This window comes from Pituophis catenifer, unplaced genomic scaffold (assembly GCF_029215685.1).
Source record: "Pituophis catenifer annectens isolate HBS135680 unplaced genomic scaffold, rPitCat1.0.hap2 SCAF_2, whole genome shotgun sequence".
NCBI classification, from domain to species: Eukaryota; Metazoa; Chordata; class Lepidosauria; order Squamata; family Colubridae; genus Pituophis; species Pituophis catenifer.
Window position 1 is genome coordinate 7,062,428 of NW_027256882.1, and position 23,822 is coordinate 7,086,249.

General features: G+C 41.0%; 1 protein-coding gene across 1 annotated transcript in view; it reads left to right on the plus strand.

Annotated features, from left to right (window-relative positions):
• The window catches only part of LOC139309780 (vomeronasal type-2 receptor 26-like), a 70,126-nt gene that overhangs the window by 37,546 nt on the left and 8,758 nt on the right, over positions 1-23,822 (plus strand). The window lies entirely within an intron of this gene.

Genomic DNA, 23,822 nt, shown 5'->3' on the forward strand with positions numbered 1-23,822 from the left:
CCAACTATGGATCTTCTCTCCATCACCATCAGGATGGTTCTGGTAATCTCCTTTTAGTGCTTCTTTTAGTGAATCCACCAAGACTCTGTTCTAGAACAAGGTGTACATATCAATGTTACCCTCCCTCTAGATAAGAAACTGAATTCCCTCTCCGAATGACCCAGATGTAACATGAAGAGAAGGATTCCCAAGTGTTTCTTCAAAACACTTGGCAGTATTTTGGAGGCAGATTCACAGACACCTTCAGAGAGTCCAAAGGGGAAACACCCCACTGAGGAAATTGATGGAATGAGACCAAGAGCTACAAAGGACCCCCAAACTATTTTCATGTGGTCTTATGGATATCTTCATGTGATACCACGATTACTAGTATCGAAGGCCAGAGAGAAGTCAAGTAGGGGAAGGATGGATGCATAACTTCCATTCCACTCTCACCACTCAGCGTAAGGGAGTATGAAACACAAAGCATGGAGGGTCACCTTATCCACTAGTCTCAGTTAATTATGAAATGCATAGAAGAGAAGATAACATCCAAAAGAATATAAGAACTCTTTATTAAGCTTAAAAATGGAAGATGAATAGGTGAAAGGGACAATGATAGAATTTTGGATACATTATAGAATTAGATAATTGGCAAATACTGTGGGAAAGAAACTATAAATTGACGATGGCATCTATGTATAAAGAAAATCTGTATAAAATGTTCTATAGGTGGCACTTACCACTGGCAAGGTTAGCAAAAATGTTTAAAAACATGTCTGCCAAATGTTGGAAATGTAATCAAATACTGGACACATATTATCACATATGATGGATGTGTTCAAAAGAAAAAAAAGAAAAACAAATGGACACAAATGCATATATTGTTAAAAAAATGTTAAAACAGCATATAGATTATAAGACAGAACTATTTTTATTAGGCATAATACCAGAAAAATACGATAAAGGGAACATATATTTAATATTACATGTTTTGACAGCAGCAAGAATTGCATTTGCACAACATTGGAATAACGAGGAAACACCTATGGAAGAAGATATAATTAAAAAAAAATACTAGACTATGCAGAAATGGATAGACTAATACTGAAGATAAAAGAAAAAGAAGACACAGAATATTTTTGAACTTGGGATTTTTTTAATCAATGGCTGGATAGTAGAGGTAGGAACTAGGAACTGAAAAAGCATTATTGTGTAAACAAGTTGACCCAGACAATTTGTTCACCAAGCACTTATTGTATGTAAACAAAAAATATACAAAGAAATTGAAAAAAAAAGAGGAACTCCTTCACCTGAGATTGAACTCTTATCCTCCAACATTCATTTACTACCATGTCCCAGTAGGAAGGGCCACAAGCACTGCACAATTGTGCCCTCAGGTCTATATTTGTGATTTTGTACTAACATGCAGTTCTCCTGCTGTCCCTTTGCACATGGAATCCTGGAAGAAGTTCATGATCCCCAGAGAAGTTGCTTCTCCCTGTAATTATCACCATCCTGTAGTTTGAGACTTTGTCTGATATTTCTCCAGTGACTGCCTTTGATGTAAACTCAGACTGAAGCAAGATGGAAGTAATCTTGCACCAGAAAAGGATAAATATTTCTAGTTATGTTGGGTGTTTTCACAAGATTTAGGACAGGAAGAGAATGTACACTTGAATGTACCTTTCCCTCCTTTTCTTGTGAAGCTCAGTTTGTCTCAGTCTAAACCAGGAAAGCCACAGGCTTTTCCATCTTCTGAGAGTGCTTTGAATTCTTCTAACTTCTTGAGGTTTAGAAACAGAGAAATTGCCGATTCAGGCCAAGGAGAAATGGACGTCCTGCTTCTGCTTTTTATGCTGCTGCTGGTTCTCACCCACAGAAATTGTGGCAGGATCAGAACCAAATGTCCCCTGACGTTAAAGAAGCAGGAGAAAGGAAACCCATGGAACTATTACGGGGCAGGAGACCACATCATTAGTGTGATCGAAACGGTAACACAACCTTCTCCTGAGCTATTACTGTTCAATGGGGCTCGTTTAATTTCTTCACCTCCGTAAGTCATTCAGTGTGATGGATTTGCTTTCTCTTTGCATTTCTAACACTCTTCCTCCTATTTATTTATTTATTTATTTATTTATTTATTTATTTATTTATTTATTTATTTATTTATTTATTATTTTGTGAAGCATGTATTTCATTACAGATACAAGTGTAAACATAATTATAAATACATGTAAAGGATACGAATAAAAGAAAACATTAGGACAGGGATGGTAGGTATGCTGGTGCATTTATGCACACCCCTTGCAGTCCTCTTAGGAATGGGGTGATGTCTACAGTAGACAGTCTAAGGTTAAAGTTTTGGGGGTTTGGGGAAGAAACTACAGAGTCAGGTAGTACATTCCTGGCATTGACCATTCTGTTACTGAAGCCCTATTTACTGCAGTCTAGTTTGGATCGGTTTACCATGAGTTTGTATCTATTGTGTGCTCTTGTATTGTTTTGGTTGAAGCTAAATTATTCATTGGCTGGTAGGACATTGTAGCAGATGATTTCATGTACTATGCTTAGGTCAGACTGAAGACGGCGAAGTTCTAAGTCGTCTAAGCCCAAAATTTTGAGTCTTTTTTTAGTTCATTTATTCCTAAATTGTAAGTTTAGGTATAAGATCCTGGGTCATTTTGATTTATAGGGTTCTTCTCTTTTATTGTAACTTCTATGAGACTCGAATGGAAGGATGGAGCAGAAAAAAATCCCTAAAAAGTACCAGAGAAATGGAGAGACAGAAGTCCGGAGGATCTTCTCCTCTTCCAGTACTGACTTCACTCCTTGAATAATATTTTTTTTTATTATTTCATGTAGTTATTAAAAGAGGAATAGTTGCCTCTGCTGTCCCATATTAAATGCCTTCCCCTTATAGGAATAAGGATGATTTGATTTTTGAATTGCTTTGGTGATTCATTTATTCATTGATGGTCTTGTTTTTATGGTGTCTCTACTTTAATGGTTGAATGATGTTTAATCCTGCTGTCAGAACTTCTGCCTCATGCCTGCCTTCTGCTATTGCTTGGCACCAGTCTGTCATGAATGCGGGGGTGGAGGGCGGGGGGGGGTGTTTGCTCTCCCTGGGCTCTGGAGGCTTCCCTTGAGTCTCCAGGAGGGTGAAAACAGCCTTCCCAGGCTCCACCCTCCCCAAGCCTCTGTGTGCACCCTGCACTTACCTGCATCCAAAACAGGCTGTGTGGGGACTCCTGGAAGGGGCAGGGTGGGGTGGGAGGGGCCAGCCAGGAGTGGGATTTGGGCATTCTCTGAACTTCACAAAATCTTAGCTAGAGTTTCTCCTGAACCCCTCCAAACCCACAGCAGCCCACACCTGGGAAAGCTTCACTGTTCACTGTGTCTCCTTAAGACATGGCTTCAAGATGAGGCAGCTGGGAATGGAATGCAGCTGCATACCAGCCCACAGTCAAAGGGACCGTTCCAAAAACATTTTTTTAAAAAATTGATTGAGCAATGGGGACCACCAATAGGAAGTACTTAAAGTGGAGGAAAGTTACGCTTGGAGATTTGGGCACGCAATTTCAGTTCTGGCTTTGCTTTATTGCAATTCACTTTCCTTTCTCCACAAATGAAACCAAGGATTATTTTTACTTAGGAGTTCAAGCTGAGCACCAGTTTACTTGGCAGATGAAAATTAGAAATAAGGGTTTACTTGTGATTCTTAACCCTGGTGGAAGAATATCCCCATCCCATCTTCTTAAAACTGACAAAAGATAATAACGGGTGACTAAGATTTGACTATGGTTTTGGATCAATATTGGTTTACAATAGACTTGTGGAGATAAATAGGAATAAATAAAAATATTTTGTTCTTGCTGTTTCTGGTGGTGATAACATGAAAATATTTCTACAGTCCAAGACATATTAATCTGGCAAATCTGATATCCTTCGTTTTTGCCATTGAATTGGTTAACAAGAATACCTGGCTCCTGCATAATCTCACCCTTGGCTACGATGTCCATGACAATTATTTGGGCACCTTTCGCACTTCTGATGCCTTGCTGGACACGCTCTCTACTGGAGAAGCCAATGTTCCCAACTACAGCTGTGGAAGGAAGGACAATCTTCTGGTTGTTATTGATAGAGCTCTCAGGGAAATTTCCATACAGATATCAACATTAGTAGGCACCTACAAAGTCCCACAGGTTTGTGTTTCTGTACCTCTACTTAGTAAAATTAGTGGGGTTAGGGATTGGGGTGGGAGAGCAATAGATCTAACCATGCTTTCTCTATTGAATTCAAGAACTGCTTCTAACAGGGTCATTGGAGACATTCATAGCTATCAAGGATCCAAGTAACAGTTCCACATCAAGCAAAACTCCAAGGCAGGTTGATTCCTCAAAGGATAGCTTTATTAGAAATATGACATTGGCACATATCTAGTGAAAAGTGACTCTGAAGGGTCCCACGGTTTCCCCCTAATTAAAAGTGAAACAATTAGTCACATGGCCCAAGCAAGGCACTGTCCAGGTTTGGTGACATCACTCCTCCTTCCTCTGACCAGGTGTGAGAACGTCCTTGGTTCCCAAGAGAAAGTATTTTATTTTGACTACATAAAGCCAGCTGTCTCTAAACCCTCCCCCCTCCCCAGGGGTGAAATCCAGCAGGTTCTGACAGGTTCTGGAGAACCAGTAGTGGAAATTTTGAGTAGTTCGGAGAACCGGAAAACACCAGCTCTGGCTGGCCACAGAGTGGGGTGGGAATGGAGATTTTGCAGTATCCTTCCCCTGCCACGCCCACCAAGCCACACCACACCCACCAAGTCATGCCCACAGAATTGGTAGTAAAAAAAATTGGATTTCACCACTGCCCCTCCCTATCTCTCAGCTCTAGTGTGGCAACACTGAAGCTCCAAGATGGCTTCGGCCAGGCCAGCTTCAGGGTTGACAATAGCTATATCTATATTTATTTATTAAGTTTCTACAGTATGCTGCCCTGTTTGATGACTCTGGTCAGGGATTGGGATCCAGAGTGGGGAGGGGCCAAAGATCAAAGCAGCCATATTCTGCCATGGGACCATATCCATTGCTTTGGAGGCTTCAGCTTCTCACTTCTGATGGTGAGGAGAGTCTCTGCGTGCAATCAAAGTTCTTTGGTACAAAAGTGATGGAAACTAATATTTTGTACATGATCTAAGCCAAAATAATGATATTTTCTATGATGAACAAATTCCAGATTCATAAAAAAAATAATTCCAATGGATTATTTTACCTACTCTTGATAAAGCATATAAGCATGTCTTGCAGAGTCATTATTACTATTAGCATTAATTGATTAGTTTATTAAAAATGTTAACACATCAGTTAACACTTTAACTAATTTTACTCTAATCTGTTCACGATCATAAAAGGTTCAAAGAGAAAGAGAGTCCATAGTTAGGATTTCCTACTGAGCCGTGGTGGCGCAGTGGTTAGAATGCAGTATTGCAGGCTACTTCTGCTGACTGCCAGCTGACAGCAGTTTGGCAGTTCGATCCTGACCGGCTCAAGGTTGACTCAGCCTTCCATCCTTCCAAGGTGGGTAAAATGAGGACCTAGATTGTTGGGGGAAAGAGGCTGACTTAATAAACTGCTTAGAAAGGGCTGTAAAGCACTGTGAAGTAAGAACTATTGCTATTGCTATTGGCTGAATCATTAAAATACTGGCTGGTGAGGCCCTTTATTGGCAGGTTGATTTACATAAATAAATAATGGCTCCCATATCCCAGATGGATAGAAGATGGGAATAGCTGTTCCTACATTTTAAAAAAGGGAAGAAAAAAGTATTTGGAAAACGAAATCATAGCCATGGCTGGTTACTTAATGGAGAGCCATTAGAGCAAGTAATATCTTTACTGACTGAGAGAATTTTCTCTGAGACTGGGTGACATACTGAGACAAAAAAGCTAAGAATAAACAATAGTTAATTAAGGAACCACACTCCCACCAATGGATGAATCACTACAAATGGACCTTCCAAATTGCCAAGTATTGAATCACAGAAATATTTAAATATCTTAGCATGGTATTTACTTGAACAATATTTTAGCAGCTGAGCACAATGTTTAAATATGGGAGGTTTAACTTAGTCCATCATAGTGAATAGAGTTGTATTTGCTTAATAAATTTTCTTAATATGTGTCTTTTATTCCATTTTATATACAATCTTATGTTTTCTGTTTTATATTCTGTATCTCGATATGGGCTAAGGACCAATCAACACTAAATAATATATTGCCATGAGACTCAAGTTGGATTTATTAAAAGGTAATATTCTGGATTTTATCTGACCCCAAATATAACACAGCATTCTTCATTTCTCTTTCAGATCACTTGTAGATTTGTTTCAGATGTTCTGAGTGATAAAAGTCAATTCCCCTATTTCTACCGGATGGCCCCCAAAAATGGAGTCCAGTACCCAGCAATTGTCCAAGTGCTCCTCCATTTCAGATGGACCTTGATTGGCCTCTTTGCTTCAGACACAGAGAGGGGAGAGAATTTCATGAGGACTTTTAGTCCTGTGCTTGTTAAGAATGGAATTTGTGTGGTTGTATCACAACGATTCTCATTGACTGTACGCACAGCACCCTTCAAGGATGCCATCTCTAAGTGGAGACAAGTCAATGTCTTTGTTTTCTTTACAGACTATAATACCATGATTTATGGAATCTATGCTGTCCATTTCATACTTGGAGATTTGCCAGGACCCATTGAAGGGAAAGTCTGGATCATCACACTCTTTGGAGAATTACCAGTGAAAAGTCACTGAGTTTACCAATATGTCCATAGTATTTGGAACTTTCAGATCCAGGAAAGAGGACATGACAATACTTACCAATCACCTACAATTGTGGCACCCTTACATAAGTGTTTTCGCTGTTCTTTTTCAAAGCATGTCTTTACTGCCAAAGGCCGAAAAAGATGCACCCAGAAAGCACCACTGAAGACTAAAGACGAAAAGAATATTTACCAATTTGAAGGTGACCACCGTGTTTACAGTGTTGTTAGGACTCTGGCCTATGCTTTGAATGCGGCATATTCTTCCATATCCAGGAGGAGAAGGAAGGGGGGTGAAGAGGCTTTGGGGGCTCCAAGGCTTCAGCCATGGCAGGTACGGGGTTCCGACAAGAATCCATCACACTTAATCAAAAAGAAAAAGAAGGGGAACCATATCAATCTCCTTGTACTGCAGGAGTCCAATATGTTTGACCAATCTGATCTCTTGACTCATAATGTTCTCAAGAGCAAGAACTATGAGCAATATATCAGAGATATGAGAAATAAGTGCAGAGAAGAGCAGCAAAGATGATTAGGGGACTGGAGGCTAAAACATATGAAGAACAGTTTCAGGAACTGAGTATGTCTAGTTTAAGGAAAAGAAGGACTAGGGGAGACATGATAGCAGTGTTCCAGTATCTCAGAGGTTGCCACAAAGAAGAGGGAGTCAAGCTATTCTCCAAAACACCTGAGGGTAGGACAAGAAGCAATGGGTGGAAACGAATCAAGGAGAGAAGCAATTTAGAACTAAGGAGAAATTTCCTGATAATTAATAAGTGGAACAACTTGCCTGCAGAAGTTTCAAATGCTCCAACACTGGACGTTTTTAAGAAGATGTTGGATAGCCTTTTGTTTGAAGTGGTGTAGGGTTTCCTGCCTAGGCAGGGGGTTGGACTAGAAGACCTCTAAGGTTCCTTCCAACTCTGTTGTTCTATGATTCTAAGAATGTTTCCAAGTTAGAGAACTGTATTAGACAGATTCAAATGTGAAAAACCATCAAGGTGTAAGGCCTGGCCTCTCCCCCTTGTTCAAGAAAGTAAAGACTCTTGAAACTTGGCATTTCAAAAGGAACCTTTTATTGAATAGAGGTGATAGCAAGGTGAAAGAGAAAGCAGACTCTGAGGGCCCTCAGGCTGTGCAGTTAGAATAAAGGAATTAGAAACCCCTCCCAACAGTCCGATGTGGATTCAGCCAATCCACAGGTGCGAAGAGGTTATTGTACCGGTCGCTCTGAGAAAGTGATAAGGGGACTTTCTCAGGGTCATCCTTCAGCTGGCTCTCGACCAATGGAATCCACATGGCCTTCCCTCCCCTTACATTCCCCAAGAGGTGAGAAAAATGCCAGGCAGCATAGGTGCCAGGCTAAAAGGTATAAATCAGTAAATTACAGGATATATTGGGGAGAGAATGTTATAAAGTATAAATGCAATAGTAAATGCAGGGGTCCCCCTCTTCCCTCTTGAGAAGTGGCAGATTCACTGATCTGACATTAGTGGCAACTTCAAATCCCAACCAACAAATGCTCTGTCTTACACATTGGCAATAAATAAATAAATAATATTAATCAGAACATAAAATACAAGCTGGATAGACATGACCTTGTAGACGGCCCTCACTCTGTCAAGGACTTTGGAGTACTCATCTCAAATGATCTAAAAGCCAGAACTCACTGTAATAACATTGCCAAAAAGGCATTAAGAGTTGTTAACCTAATCTTGCGTAGCTTCTTCTCTAGTATTCCAATGGATTCCAATGCCTGGAATGCATTACCTGACTCTGTGGTTTCTTCTCCAAACCCCAAAAACTTTAATCTTAGATCTGTGATGGCAAATTTATGGCACATGTGCCACAGGTGGCATGTGGAGCCATATCTGTGGGCACCCAAGTTTTGCCCTAGCTCACCTCCAGCATGCATGGGTGCACTGGCCAACTGATTTTCAGGCCTTCTGGGCCTCTCAGAAGTCAGAAAACAGTCTATTTCCAGCCTCTGGAGGGCCTCCGGGAGGTGGGGAAGGCTATTTTCGCCCTCTCCAGGCTCCAAGAAAGCATCTGGAGTCTGGGGAGGGTGAAAAATGGGCCTTCTGGGCCCATTGGAAGTTGGGAAACAGGCTGTTTCCGGCCACTGGAGGGCCTCTGGGGGGAGGGAAGGCCGTTTTCATCCTCCCCAGACTCCAAGAAAGCCTCTAGAACCTGGGGAGGGTGAAAAATGGGCCCACCGGTAATCTTTTTGCTGTCACTTGCCAAAAGCGGGAGCAGCACAGAGGAGTTACATGTGTATGTGTGTGGGGGGGGGGGGCATGGGGGCATTGAATTAAGGGTATGGCTACACTCAGGTGTGACCCCCCCATCTCTACCCCTGCTTTTGACATGCGATGGCAAAAAGATTAGCTATCACTGCCTTAGACTCTCTACTGTTGACCTCACCCCATTCCTAAGAGGTCTGTAAGGGCATGAATAAGCGCACCAATGTGCCTACCTTCCCTGTCCTAATGCCCCCTTTTATTCGTATTCATCTCTTGTATTCATAGTCATTTTTATATTTATATCTGTTATCCAATACATGCTTGACAAAATAAATAAATAAAGAAATAAATTAGGATAAGAAATTAATGTTTCATTTAAAATTCTTGGATTTTTCCATTCTAGCTTCACCCCTTTTTGCAGAAGAATAAATTTTGCAATCTTTCTGAAATGAAAATGTATTTGGACCAAAATGGAGAGCTGGTAGCAGATGTGAACATCTGGAGCTGGGTGGTTCTCCCGAAGAACAATTACATCAAAAAGTACCCAGGGAGTTTTGAAAGACAGAGTCTTTTTATCAGCCAAGATTTTCTTTCACAACTAAAATTGTTGAATAAGGTGGGCAAAATATTGGTGTCTTTTTTATGTCTTCCAAAGCCTTAGGACCCATTTCAAGTGGGTGAAGAATAATCACAAAGAAGGATGACCTTCACTGAGATTTGAATGTGGGGAGTAGAAAAGTTGTAGTTTTCTTAGACTGCTTGGAAGGCTTGGGAGCACTATAGTCCAAGATGTCTTTCAGATATTATAATAGGGAACACTGCTTTAAGCTGATCCAGCTATGGCTAAAATGAGATTTGGGGTGATTATTCTGGAATATCATGATATCAAGAATTCAATATCCCTACTGGAATAGGGCAATATGTTAAGGTTCCGACTAATGAACCCAAGCAAATCAGAACTCCGAGACTTCACTCCACTTCAAAGGACTTCTTTATTGAGTACATCATATTGGTACTGCTCAAAGGAAAACCAAGTGTTTCAGTATAATTAAGATAGGAAATAACCCCATCCCCAATTGTCACAGGTCACGTTGACCAATTGAGTCAATTGGCAGGCTCTTCAGGCACTCCTTTCCTGACCGTGTCCATTAGCAGTAGAGATGACTTTGGTTCCCATGAGAAAGCTCTTTGTTGTGTCTAGTAAGGCATTCCAATGTCCTTCCACCTCTGTGTGGCAACTGAGGAACAGGAAAATGGCCTCTGCCAGGTTCGACTCATCATCAAAGTTTAAAATCATGGATATTTGAAGAATGGAGGAATTCATGTTAATACAGCCATGAGGAAGAACCCACTGGTTGTCACTTAATGCTTAAATCTTTTCCTCAATTCCATCCTTCTAATATTTATTAAGTAGAAATTTCTTTATTGAAATGAGATGTGCCAGAAGCAAAAGGGAGGAAATAAATGAAAAATCTGTTGGTAATTTTATCTCCTGCAATCGTTGGGAACTTGTTAAGGATTTCCTATTTATCAAAGGGAATCCTGTAGGCTACTTAGCTAATGTTACTTTTGAGCACAGTTTTTCCTGAATGCTAACTTATTTTCTTTGGCATTCGTTGTTTTTCTGCTTAGCCTCTGCCTCAGTCCAAATGTGTGGAAAACTGTCATCCTGGATTTTTCAAACAGACTCGGCAAGGAGAGCCAGTTTGCTGCTATGACTGCGTTTTTTGTCCGGAGGGGACCATCTCCATTCAAGAAGGTGAGTGACACCACAGGAAAGAACATTAGATTCATTCAGAGCATTTTGATCAATGTGCCTGTTAAAGGAAACACATCGAAGCTGGATTATTTTCTTGCATATTTTCAAGTTGCCCAATTTCTTTCATTATGGGAGAGTAAGAAAAAGATCTTGAAGGATGAGATAGGATGAGATAGAAGGACATGGTGGATCTGCCAGAATAAATCTCTCTTCTGCTTGCCAACTTGGAAGTATCTTTCCATGTTGTCCTTTCTTAACAAAACCCAAATTCTTTAAAACATGAGGTATTATTATTATTATTATTATTATTATTATTATTATTATTATTATTATTATCATCATCTTTATTTATTTATTTATTTATTTATTTATTTATTTATTTATTTATTTTGTATACCGCCCTTCTCCCGAAGGACTCGGGGCGGTGAACAGCCAGAAGATAAAATACAGAAAATACAAAAATTAAAACAATATTAAAAACCAATTAAATTAATTTGGCCCACAGTTAAAACACCCCCATATTAAAAAACCCATAATTTAGCAATTTAAAATTAAAGCAACTTAAAAAATATGGTCAGGTCAGCCCAGCTTGATGAAACAAAAACGTCTTTAAGGCACGGCGGAAAGTGCGCAGATCCAGGATCCGCCGTATCTCCGGGGGCAACTCATTCCAAAGGGTCGGTGCCCCCACAGAAAAGGCTCTCCCCCTGGGAGCCACCAGCCGACATTGTTTGGCCGACGGAAACCTGAGGAGCCCCTCTCTGTGGGAGCGTACTGGTTGGTGGGAGGCTAATGGCGGCAGAAGGCGGTCTCGTAAATACCTGGGCCCTAAGCCATGGAGTGCTCTAAAGGTGGTAACCAATACCTTGAAGCGCACCCGGAAGACCACTGGGAGGCAGTGCAGCTTGCACAGGAGAGGTGTTACATGGGAGCGCCGAGTTGCCCCCATCACCACCCGCGTGGCCGCATTCTGGATCAGTTGGAGCCTCCAGGTGTTCTTCAAGGGGAGCCCCATGTAGAGAGCATTACAGTAGTCCAAGCGGGACATGACGAGGGCGTGCATAAGGCATCCCGATCCAGAAAGGGACGCAACTGGTGGATCAGGCGAACCTGATAATTTCAATAGATTAATATTAATAAGGTCAATAGATCTTCCTCACCCATACCAAATTTTCCTTATAGGGCAAAAGATTGATTGATTGATTGATTGATTGATTGATTGATTGATTGATTTGATTTGATTTGATTTGATTTGATTTATATGCCACCCTATCTCCATAGGACTCAGGGTGGCTCACAACAATAAAATATCCGAATAAAAGTGTGTTAAAATACATGTTAACCCCCCCAGTCCAGGCTGAACAGCCATGTCTTTAAGTCGCGGCGGAAGGTGCGGAGGTCAGGGGCCAACCGTAGCCCCAGAGGAAGTTGGTTCCAGAGGGTGGGAGCACCCACAGAGAAAGCTCTGCCTCTAGGGGTCGCCAGTTGACACTGTCTTGCCGACGGGCACCCTGAGTAGGCCCTCCCTGTGAGAACGCACCAGGTGATGGGGAGCTGTTGCTGGTTGCAGATGGTCCGACAAATATCCTGGACCTAAGCCATGTAGAGCTTTATAGGTCATCACCAGCACCTTGAATCTCACCCGGAGGGCAACCGGCACCCAATGCAAGTTGCGCAGGAGAGGTGTAACATGGACATATTGGGAACCACCCATCATGACCCGCGCGGCTGCATTCTGTACCAGCTGAAGCCTCCGGATGGTCCTCAAGGGCAGCCCTAGGTAGAGAGTGTTGCAATAGTCAATATGGGAGGTGACTACCACATGAGTAACTGTGCGTAGGGCATCCCGGTCCAAATAAGGGTGCAACTGGTGCACCAGGCAGACCTGGGCAAATGCTCCCCTGGTCACGGCTGTTATATGATCTTCTAAACTCAACCGTGAATCCAGGAGGACACCCAAGTTGCGTGCCCTGTCTACCGGAGGTAATACCTCATCCCCTATAGACAAAGATGGAACCACTAGGTCAGACCAGGATGCCAGTACCCACAGCCACCTGGTCTTGGCAGGGTTGAGCCGAAGCCTGTTTCTCCCTCCCTCTCTCCCCCTTCTCTCCCTCCCTGCTTCCCCCTCCCCCTGCCTCCCTGCCTCCCTGCCCCCTCTCCCCCAATCCCCTCCTCTTTCCATGATTAGGAATAAATCTGCCTCTTTTTTCCTTCAGTGCTCAAATGTTATATGTTATAGTTCAAGAGTTAAACACAAATATTATTTGTAGCTCATTTCAATAATCCCTGGTTCAATATAACCACCATAATGGATTCCCTGGTAGGATTGCTACTTGGCCTTCCTACATCTTCTCCTCTTTCCAATTTTCTTGGTTATTAAATAGTGAAATAGAAAGAACTACCGCACCAAAAACAAAAGAAAAGAAAGAAAAAGAAATGAAATGAAATAAAATAAAAAGGTATTTCTCTATGAAAAAAGAACCCTTGCATACACTATAGGGATGAAAAGGAAGCACATCTAAGATAAATGAAGGGGGAAAATGGCATTTTTTTTAAAAAAAAAATCCAAATTACATCCATTTTATATCATCATGGAGCTCATTCAGCCATTAAAACTATTAGCAAATCTATAATGAAAATATTTTACATCATCATCTCATTTTATAACCATTAAAATTTTTAAATCCTTGAATTACTTCAGGAACTAAACTTTTTGTTTAACCCTAACCCCTAACCCTAACCCTAATTTTTTAAAAAACTTATTTATCAAATTTGCACGGCCACCATTTTCACACAAAATGACCGAGGGTGACATACAATAAAACCAAGTATGAAACAAATTACAAAACCAGATTAAAATAATGAAACTTTTTAAAATAACCACAATTGCTAGAAGGAAATATATCAAGATGGTACCACATGACCTAATCAGCGCACAAGGTACTTGTTATCAGGGGATCCTCAGGCCAATTGAAAGAAACACATTTTAAGAGATTTCTAGAAGGCCTCGAGGGTTGGGGCTACTCTCACTTTGGGGTTAGTTTGTTGGCCTGGGAAGGGCCTGGGATCCAATACTTTATTTATGCATAGGAATATATTTGGGCCTTGGGAACCAAGTCCAAAGCAAACGTCCATGGAGATTCTCAGTCATCCAGGTGATGGGTGTCCCAAAGGTGCTTTTTTTCAGGAGGCAACTGGACTGTCCAGTTACCTCTTGAAAAAGCATCTTTGGAAATCCAAAGCAAGTGATATTTGTTTTTATACCATGAAATCACATGCACCAGTTACAAATGATTCGGAATACAATGGCACTCACACCACTGTTGGGTTCCCCAACACTCTTACCGTATTACACCCCTGTTGTGTGAGCTTCACAGGTACCCAGTTTCTTTCCAAGTAAAATTGAAAGTCCATAAATTGAACTTTAAAGCTCGGCATGGCATAAGACTAGGATATTGGTGGGAAACCCTAACCCTAACCCTAACCCTAACCCTAACCCTAACCCTAACCCTAACCCTAACCCTAACCCAAGCCCCATCCCCAGCCCCATCCCCATCTCAATCCCCACCCCGAGCCCGAGCCCGAGCCCTAGCCCTAGCCCTAGCCCTAGCCCTAACCCTAGTCCTAGCTTCTCCTTGAGGTTATCTGCTCATCTCATTACAGCGAATATGAAAGGCATGCTCCAGGTCTATTTCCCAAAATTTTGCCACCTTGCCTGTCTTTTTTGTTGCAGTCCCTCTGTCAGATCTTGCCTCTCCAATCTTCCCAAGAAAGCAGGACTCTTAAAATGACAGTTGTTCCAAAAGGAGCTTTTATTGAAATATTTGTGATAACAAGAGAGCTAGGCAAGAACTGAAGCTTCTCACTTAAAACCAGCTATTTCAAGCAATGCTAACCAAACCCCTCCCACACTACATCATTGCAGGAAAACAGTAACTTCATATAGAGATTAACACAGTAATGTAGGAAACAGAAATAGAAATTTCATATACAGATCACTCCATTCCTCCCCTCTTCCTCCCACCAAAATGCCAGCATCCCTGGAGAAATACCTGGGACCTGATACCCTCCCCCATTAAAATCTGACAGACTCCTACCCTGCTAACCTTCCAGAGAAATGACTCTTCTCACAGGCATTGGAATAGGGTGAGGTTAGAGCAGGATGAAAGTGTGGGTGGACACAGTGAAGGGTAGTTGTGGTTCCACATATTCCTCTTTGGGGTATTATTTTGTTATTCTTTATATAATCATACATATACTGTTGTTGTGTATGTATATCTTTATGTACAGACTCCTTTTTACCATTCAATTAGGGATTTCCTGTCTCTCAGTATCAGCTGTCATCTAAGCATGTCTTTCTTGAAATATGAAAGGAGAGACTATAAAAGAAATATGACTTTCTGTTTCCTCAGATACTGAAAAATGTACCAAGTGCCCAGATGATCAATATCCAAGCCAGAACCGAATCGAATGTATCCCCAAAAGAATATCCTTCCTGTCCTATGAAGAACATCTGAGTATTATCCTTGTCTCCTTTGCCCTATTCTGGTTCCTAACCACAGTCTCTGTTTTAATCATATTCATTAAATACCGAGAAACTCCCATCATCAAAGCCAACAACCGGGATCTCTCCTACATCCTCCTGTTCTCCCTCCTGCTTTGCTTCCTGTCTCTTTTACTCTTCATTGGTCAACCAAGGAAACTCACCTGCCTTCTCCGACAAACAGTGTTCAGCATTGTCTTCTCAGTAGCTGTGTCTTCTGTGTTGGCCAAAACAACCACAGTGGTGCTGGCTTTTCTGGCCACAAAACCAGGAAATCGAGTAAGGAGATGGCTGGGGAAGAGCTTGGCCAACTCCATCATTCTTTCTTGTTCCACTACCCAAATTATCATCTGCTCCATCTGGCTGGGAGTTTCTCCCCCATTCCCTGACTCTGACCTCCACTCCCTGCCAGGAGTGATCATCCTTCAATGCAATGAAGGTTCTGTCACCATGTTTTACATTGTCTTGGGCTACATGGGCTTCCTAGCTGCCATTTGCTTCATAATGGCTTTCCTGGCCAGGAACCTGCCTGGGGCCTTCAATGAAGCCAAGCTAATCACCTTCAGCATGCTGGTCTTCTGCAGTGTTTGGGTCTCCTTTCTGCCCACCTACCTGAGCACCAAAGGAAAGTCCATGGTGATTGTGCAGGTCTTCTCCATCTTGACTTCCAGTGCTGGATTGCTGGGATGCATCTTCTTCCCCAAGTGCTACATTATCATCCTGAGACCAGATCTAAACATTAAGGAAAATCTAATGATAAAAGTAGGGAACTGATAGTGAAATTGTTTTTTAGGCTTATGATATTTAATGTTTTATTGCAATAATTATTAATAGGTTTGTATGCTTCTTTTTATTTTAACAATTAAGGTTATTTTAAACTGAAGAAATTAAAATTATCAATATAAGAATAATGAAATTTAGAGTTCCATGACTGTGTTGTTTACTCATCACTCTTCCAAAACCATATCTGGACATGACCCAACAACAATAACCCACTGTCAGAACTGCCCCAGGTAAGTTCCTTAGGTACATGCACTCTGCTTTGAGAAGGAGACCAGATTTCTCCAACTATGGATCTTCTCTCCATCACCATCAGGATGGTTCTGGTAATCTCCTTTTAGTGCCCCTTTTAGTGAATCCACCATGACTCTGTTCTAGAACAAGGTGTACATATCAACGTTTCCATCCCTCTAGAGAAGAAACTGAATTCCCTCTCCAAATGACCCAGATGTAGCATGAAGAGAAGGATTCCCAAGTGTTTCTTCAAAAAACACTTTTGGAGGCAGATTCACAGACACCTTCAGAGATGGAAGTCCAAAGGGGAAACATCCCACTGAGGAAATTGATGGAATAAGACTAAGAGTTACGAGAGACCTCCAAACTAGTTTCATGTGGTCTTATGGATATCTTCATGTGATACCACGATTATTAGTATCAAAGGCCAGAGAGAGATCAAGTTGGGGAAGGATGGATGCATAACTTCCATTCCACCCTCACCACTCAGCATAAGGGTGTATGAAACACAAAGCATGGAGGGTCACTTTATCCACTAGTCTCAGTTAATTATGAAATGCATAGAAGAGAAGATAACATCCAAAAGAATATAAGAACTCTTTATTAAGCTTAAAAATGGAAGATGAACAGGTGAAAGGAACAATGATAGAATTTTGGATACACTCAGGGGTGGGTTCTAAATTTTTTTACTACCGGTTCTGTGGGCATGGCTTATTTTGTGGGTGTGGCTTGGAGGTCATGTGACTAGGTGGGCATGGCTAGCTGGTCAGAGTCATTTCTGGAAGGTCCTTGCACTTACGACCAGTCCTTGCACTTATGACCCAACTCATTTGTTTGCTTTTAACACTGATCAGCTGTAGGACGGCCCTTTGAAGCCCCGCGGCAAGAGTTTAAACAGTTTTTTTCCCTCTAGTCATCAGCTGGGACTCAGGAGGCAGCAATAGATTGGGGGTGGGACCAAATAAAAGGTAAGAATAACGTGGGTGGGTGGGTGGGTGGGTGGGAGAGCGGGGGGGAGAATTGGTTCGGTGATGACATATCGTCACCGCTACCGGCTCGGCCAAACCGGACTGAACCGGGAGGAACCCACCACTGGATACACTATAGAATTATATAATTGGCAAATACTGTGGGAAAGAAACTATAAATTGACGATGGCATCTACATATAAAAAAAATCTGTATAAAATGTTCTATAGGTGGCACTTACCACCGGCAAGGTTAGCAAAAATGTTTAAAAACATGCCTGCCAAATGTTGGAAATGTAATCAAATACCGGGCACATATTATCACACGTGGTAGATGTGTCTAAAACCAATCTAAAAAAAAATTGAACACAAGTGCATATGTGGTTAGAAAAAATGTTAAGGCAGCATATAGATTATAAACCAGAACTATTTTTATTAGGCATAATACCAGAAAAATACAATAAAGGGAATTTATATTTAATATTACAAAACGAGGAAACACCTATGGAAGAAGATCTAATTAAAAAAATATTAGACTGTGCAGAAATGGATAGACTAACATTGAAGATAAAAGAAAAAGAAGACACAGAATATTTTTGAACTTGGGATTTGTTTTATCAATGGTTGGATAATAGAGGTAGGAACTAGGAACTGAAAAAGCATTATTATGTAAACAAGTTGACCCAGACAGTATGTTGTTCACCAAGCACTTATTGTATGTAAAGAGAAAATATGCAAATAAATTAAAAAAACAAAAAGAGAACTCTTTCACCTGGGATTGAACTCTTATCCTCCAACATTCATTTACTACCATGTCCCAGTAGGAAGGGCCACAACCACTGCACAATTGTGCCCTCAGGACTATACCTGTGATTTTTTACTAACATGCCCTTCTCCAGCTGCCCCTTTGCACATGGAATCCTGGAAGAAGTTCATGATCCCCGGAGAAGTCGCTTCTCCCTGTAATTATCACCATCCTGTACTTTGAACCTTCTCCAGTGGCCAGGAGATCTTCTCCTACTTCTCCAATGACTGCCTTAGATGTAAACTCAGACTGAAGCAACATGGAAGTAATCGTGCACCAGAAAAGGATAAATACTTCTAGTTATGTTGGGTATTTTCACAAGATTTAGGACAGGAAGCGGATGTGCACTTGAATATTCCTTTCTCTCTTTTTCTAGTGAAGCTCAGTTTGTCTCAGTCTAAACCAGGGAAGCCACAGGCTTTTCCATCTTCTGAGAGTGCTTTGAATTCTTCTAGCTTCTTGAGGTTTAGAAACAGAGAAGCCACCGATTCAGGCAAGGAGGAATGGACCTCCAGCCTCTGCTTCTTATGCTGCTGCTGGTTCTCACCCACAGAAACTGTGGCAGGCTCAGACCCAAATGTCCCCTGACTTTGAAGAAGCAGGACAAAGGAAACCCATGGAACTATTACGGGGCAGGAGACCACATCATTAGTGTGATTGAAACGGTAGCAAAACCTTCTCCTAAGCTATTACTGTTCAATGGGGCTCATTTCATTTCTTCACCTCCGTAAGTCATTTAGTGTGATGGACTTGCTTCCTATCTTTTAATTTCACTTATTCCTAAATTGTAGGGTTAAGATCCTGGGTCGTTTTGATTTAAAGGGTTCTCCTCTTTTACTGTAACTTCTATGAGACTCAAATGCAAGGATGGGGCAGAAGAAAACAGAAAAGAACCAGAGAAATGGAGAGACAGAAGTCCAGAGGATCTTCTCCTTTTCCAGTACTGACTTCACTCCTTGAGTAATATTTTTTTTTTTTAATTTCATGTAGCTATTAAAAGAGGAATAGTTGCGGGAACGAGCGTTTGTTCCCTCACCCAGTTCGCTCTGATGTCACCGCCGGAAGTTTTATTTTTATGGTGGCTCTACTTTAATGGTTGAATGAAATTGAAGCCAGCTATCAGAACTTTTATCTTACGCTTACATTCTGCTATTGCTTGGTACCAGTCTGCCATGAACTCTGGGGTGGGGGGACTGGATAGGAAGGGGGAAAGCTTCACTGTTCACTGTGTCTCCCTAAGAGATGGCTTAAATTCAAATCTTTATTGTCAGTGCACAACATATGTGCAATGAGATTGGTTAAGCTCCCTTAGTGAGACAGCTGGGAATGGAATGCAATTTCAGTTCTGGCTTTGCTTTACTAAAATTCACTTTCCTTTCACAACAAATGAAACCAAGAATTGTTTTTACTTAGGAGTTCAAGCTGGGCACCTGCTTACTCGGCAGATGAAAATTAGTACTACTAGAAACAGGGGTTTACTTGTGATTTTTAACTCTGGTGGAAAAATATCCCCACCCCATCTTCTCAAAACTGACAAAAGATAATAATGGGTGACTAACATTTTGACTTTTGTTTTGGATCAATAGTGGTTTAAGACTCAATAGACTTGTGGAGATAAATAGGAATAAATAAAAATATTTTGTTCTTGCTGTTTCTGGTGGTGATAACATGAAAATATTTCTACAGTACGAGACATGTTCATCTGGCAAAAATGCTACCCTTTGTTTTTGCCATTCAATTGGTCAACAAGAATACCTGGCTCCTGCATAATCTCACCCTTGGCTACAACATCCATGACAACTATTTGAGCACCTTTCACACTTCTGATGCCTTGCTGGACACGCTCTCTACTGGAGAAGCCAATGTTCCCAACTACAGCTGCAGAAGGAAGGACAATCTTCTGGTTGTTATTGACAGAGCTCTCAGGGAAATTTCCATACAGATATCAACATTAGTAGGCACCTACAAAGTCCCACAGGTTTGTGTTTCTGTATCTCTATCTAGTAAAGTGGGTGGGGGTACGGGTGGGGATGGGAGAGCAATAGATTTAACCAGTGGTGGGATTCAAGTAATTTAACAACCGGTTGTCTGCCCTAATGATTTCTTCCAACAACCAGTTCACCAAGCTCCTCAGAAAGTTAACAACTGGTTCTCCCGAAGTGGTGCGAATTGGCTGAATCCCACCACTGGATCTAACCATGCCTTCTTTAATGAATTCAAGAACTACTTCTTACCAGAGCCATTGGAGATATCATGGCTATTTATCTATATTTATTTATTTATTAGTTTTCCACAGTATGCTGCCCTGTAAGATAACTCTGGCTAGATTGAGATCAAGAGTGGGGAGAGGGCAAAGATCGAAGCAGCCATATCCTGTCTCATGGCAGGATATGGCTGCTTTGATCTTTGCCCCCTCCCCCCTCTTGAGATCTTACCCATTGCTTTGGAGGGTTTGGATCTCACTTCTGATGGTGAGGAGAGTCTCTGTGTCCAATCAAAAATTTTCTATACAAAAGAAGATCTAGCAGTGATGCAAGCTAACATTTTGTACATGATCTTAGCCAAAATAATGATATTTTCAATGATGAACAAATTCCAGATTCATAAAAATATAATTACAATGGATTATCTTACCTACACTTGAAAATATTCTTGGTCTGTTTTGTGGATGTTTGGGTAGTTTAGGGGTGGGGAATTTGTGGTGGGTGGGTGTATGTTTGGGGATTGTTATGTGTGTTGGACCTGGTCTTTGGTTGTTAAGTGAATTTCGTTGTATCGGTATACTGTGTATATACGTACAATGACAATAAAGTTATTATTATTATTATTTACTTTATTCATTAAACATGAAACTCAGTCAACTGAACATTCAAAAATGCATCACAAATACCACTGACTGATGTTAAATGGTGGATATGGATTGCTGCCAGTGTCCTAGGTATCAACCAAGTACCTTCTTAAGAAGTACCTTCTTAAGATGTACGATGTTCCAAGTAGTGCAGTTTTTTGCAGTTCCGCTGATGTTATTGCAGGAAGCTGCAATTTGTTGATGTATCTTATAAAATTCTTGGACATGGTACCAAGTGCCCCGATGGCAGTGGGTATCACTGTTACATGTTTCATCCACAGCCGTGTAGTTTCGACGGCCAGGTTGCGATATTTCATGATTTGTTCCAGTTCTTTTTCTTCAACTCTGGGATCTCCTGGTACCGCGATGTCAATAAATTGTACGTTTCGGTTTTCGACAACTGTGATATCTGGTGTGTTGTGTTCCGAGTGACGATCCATATAAGTATGTCTTGCAAAGTCATTATTAGCATTAATTAATCATTTTATTAAAATGTTAAATTTTAACACATTAGTTAACACATTAAGTAATTTTACCCTAAGCTGTTCACAATCATAAAGGTTTCAAAGAGAAAGAGAGTCCATAGTTAGGATTTCCTACTGAGCCATGGTGGTGCAGTGGTTAGAATGCAGTATTGCAGGCTACTTCTGCTGACTGCCAGTTGACAGCATTTCGGCAGTTTGATCTTGACTGTCTCAAGGTTGATTCAGCCTTCCATCCTTCCAAGGTAGGTAAAATGAGAACCCAGATTGTTGGGAGCAAGAGGCTGAGTCTGTAAATTGCTTAGAGAGGGCTATAAGTGTTGTGGCTCCATTACCTGAGCCTGTGTCATCAGCAGAAGAGGACTCCGAGAGTGAAGGAGAGGAGTTGGCAAGGCCTCCCTCTCCAGGACACTCCTCTTCGGCAATGCCTTCGGTGTCCGCTGAAGGGCAAGAGATAGGGCCGGGGCCAAGCACGTCCACACAGCCACAGGTGGACAGTGATGAGAGTAATGAGTCTTGGCTGGATCCACACCAGCGTCGCAGAGATAAGCATGTGCAACAGAAGAAAAGGCGTGTCCGAGATTAGGCTGAGTCACTGGACCACACCCCACAAGGTATAAAAGGGAGCATGGTGGCAGTCAAACCTTGTGACGAACAAAGCTGAAAGCTTCCACACCATTCTGCATTGCCGGACTTTTGCTATAGACTTTGCTGGATTATCTTTGGACTTGATTGACTCTGTAATTATTGAGCTGTTTCCTTTGATGTACCAGAAGCGGGGAGAAGTTATCTCTCCTCTTCATAAGTAATAAACTCTTGGCAGGCAGCCACTAGGTTGTTGCCAAGTTCCATTATCATAAGGAAAAGGATTTTGCTGGCTGGTTTGGTCTTTAACTCTTGAACGTCTGTTGGTGTGTGTGCATGTGGGACGGGGACAGAATAGTAAGACACTGTGAAGTGATATGTAAGTCAAAGTGCTGGTGCTATTGGCAGAATCATTTTAAAAATAATATGTTGACTGGTAGGGCCCAGTTTATTGGCAGGTTGATTTACAAATATAAATAATGCCTCCCATATCTCAGATGGATAGAGGATGGCAATTTCTACATTTTAAAGCTGTTTCTACATTTAAAAAAAAAGGGAAGAAAAAAGCCTTTGGAAAACGAAATCATAGCCATGATGGGTTACTTAACGGAGAGCCATTAGAGCAAGTAATACCTTTACTAACTTAGAGAATTTTCTCTGAGACTGGGTGACAAACAAAAGCTAAGAGTAAATGTTAATCAAGGTACATAAAATAAGACCAAGCCCCACTCCCTTCTAGCATTGATGATGCTATTTTGTTTGGTAACAAAATATCTGCAAGAAAACATCCAAGCCCAAAGAGCACTAATTTAGATAATTTGTTCTTTGTCTCAAATCAGAGCATATGTTTATTGGTGTAAAATTAAAGCAATGGCAACTTTTCTGTTAGAAAAGACAACATTTAAATGAAAGACCTCTTGAATTGTACAAATTATATTTGGAGCAGTGGTTTCCTTGCATTTTGTAAGACTAGAGAAGAAAGTAAAATATTGTTGCATAAAAAAATCCAGGAAAACAAAGCAGAGAAAGATATAGCTGTCCTCATTAACCTTGCACATTGCAATGGATGAATCACTACAAACAGACCTTCCAAATTGCCAGGTATTGAAACACAGAAATACTTAAACATTTTAGCACGGTATTTACTTGAACAAGATTTTAGCAGCTGAACACAATGTTTAAATATGGAAGATTTAACTTAGTCCATTATAGTGAATTGGGGTGTATTTGCTTAATTTCTTTTCTTAATATGTGCCCTTTATTCCATTTTACATACAATCTTATTATATTCTCTGTTTTATATTCTGTATTTTGATATGGGCTAAGGACCAATCAACAGTAAATAATATATTGTCACGAGAATCAAGTTGGATTTATTAAAAGGTTCTGGATTTTATCTGACCCCAAATATAACACAGCATTCTTCATTGCTCTTTCAGATCACTTGTAGATTTGTTTCAGACGTTTTGAGTGATAAAAGTCAATTCCCCTATTTCTACCGGATGGCACCCAAAAACGGAGTCCAGTACCCAGCAATTGTCCAAGTGCTCCTCCATTTCAGATGGACCTTGATTGGCCTCTTTGCTTCAGACACAGAGAGGGGAGAAAATTTCATGAGGACTTTTAGTCCTGTGCTTGTTAAGAATGGAATTTGTGTGGTTGTATCACAACGATTCTCAGCGACTGTACACACAACACCCTTCAAGGATGCCATCTCTAAGTGGAGGCAAGTCAATGTCTTTGTTTTCTTTACAGACTATAATACCATGATTGATG